Genomic DNA, 1,894 nt, shown 5'->3' on the forward strand with positions numbered 1-1,894 from the left:
GGCGAGGGGGGGGGGGGGAAATGGCACCAAAGTGTCCATTTCTTCCAGTGACTCCAGACCAAGCTAGTATGTTTTACAAGAAAAAGCACTTTTTTTAGCCAGCTGTGCCTCCTAGTGGGACTCGGGAGTTGAGCGTTCCTAGTAGGACTCAGGAGCTGAGTGTTTCCCTGCTTGTGCATCAGCAGGAACGCTGGTTCTGCATTCACCAGCCTGCTGATGCATGAGCCCAGGGGCTCCAGCTCCTTGTACAGCAGCTGTGCTGTTTCTACAGGGCTAAAGAAGAGGTGCCAGTATGTTGTTTGTTTGTTGTTGTTTTTTTTTTTAATTTTTATTTGTTTTTGCCTGAGTTCAGAGATGTTTGAAAGGATAAGACTGCTCCAGCTGGTGCCTGTAAAGTACTCCAGGTACATCAGAGCCTGCTCATATTTGCAAGTAGCTGTCTTCTCCAACCATTGCACTTGAGCCTGCAACTGTCTGAAAGGCGACCAAGCAGTAACAATTCAGTAGTACTTTGCTGTGACAAGTTACGTAGGTGTTGTCAAAACAGTGCTCTTTTTTCCCCCCCTTTTTCTCTCTTAGCATCTGCTCAGGATCAGCTTTCTGTATATTTGAATTTGCTCCTCCAGTGTCCACACCCACGCTCCCAATCCCTGATCCTGTGGCAGGTCGCTACCTAGTCTGATGCTTTCTCTGCATCGTTTTTCCACAAGATTTTCTTCATTGCTTTGTAACGGAAGGTCTGCTGTTGGGTTGGTTACGATGGTCAGGTGGTAGCAGTCTTGGACCCTGTGCATTTTAGTTGGAGTAAAACGCCCTGATGGATTTGTGGTGTATTTTGCAAGCCCCAACTTTGGTTTTCGGTCAGATCCTGTATTTGAGTGTCTTCAGTTTTGCACATCTTCCTGCTGACCTGGTGGTAGCAGCTGTCCTGCCTTTCCTGCTCTGCAAACTGCCGAAGAGAGGGCCAGGCCAGGAGCATGGCTGGCCGTTGCAGAGAGGTAGCTTGCAGCCATCCACGTAACCAGCTGATGTTTAACTTCTCCGCTTAGCTGCTCACCGCCTGTGAACCACACAACCAGCTGGAGCAGCAGCAATAAGGGATGTAAAGTCTCCAATTCTTGGAGCCCGCAGAGGTGAGAAGAGTATGTGCTTGGGAGCTGCGTCCCCGAGGTGGCTCCTTGGGCCATCCTGTTCTGTGTGGGACTCCTCCAGAAGAGCCGTTCCTCTCTGCAGCTCCGAAGCACCGGCGTCTCCTGTGGGGCTCCTCTCTGCAGCTCCGAAGCACCGGCGTCCTCTTTGGGAAGAGCGTGAAGAATTCAGGAGGAACAACGGGACACTCTCTAGTTTGGCGGGGGGCAGCTGCCGCCAGCGAGAGCCGTGGCGTGGGACCCCGCCGGGGGGGGAAACTTGAGCCCGCATGCAGCCAGTCCGTGAACCTTCCCTCCTTCGCATGGAAGCTGACCAAACACCCTCGGTCCTGCGCGTGCGTTAGCTAGGCTCCGTGGCTTCGGTGTGGCTCGAGCTCTCCATGTACTGCCTGGCCCTCGCACTCCTTCCACAAGTGTTCGTGCTTGCCACCAGTTAGACAACCTTCAGAAAAGGATACCGAGAGAAAAATTTACAGTTGCAAATGAACTTTTGATTCGTATATAAAGATTATTTTTATACTTTTTTTGCAAGGAAAGAAAATTGCCTGTAATATTTGTACAGTGTTCTCTGACGTGAATAAACAAAAAACTTTCCAGAGTTTCCCACCCTGCCCCGGCCTGCGCCTCCCCTCTGCCGAGCCCGGAGGGGACAGGGTGACCCCGAAAAGCGGGGTGCTGGCCGTCCCCCTCATCCACTGGTGGGGCCGGGCCCTTTCCCGGCAGGAGGCCCCGTCCTTGCCGTGGGG

The sequence above is a fragment of the Aptenodytes forsteri genome, unplaced genomic scaffold (genome assembly GCF_000699145.1).
Source record: "Aptenodytes forsteri isolate BGI_AS27 unplaced genomic scaffold, ASM69914v1 Scaffold14, whole genome shotgun sequence".
NCBI classification, from domain to species: Eukaryota; Metazoa; Chordata; class Aves; order Sphenisciformes; family Spheniscidae; genus Aptenodytes; species Aptenodytes forsteri.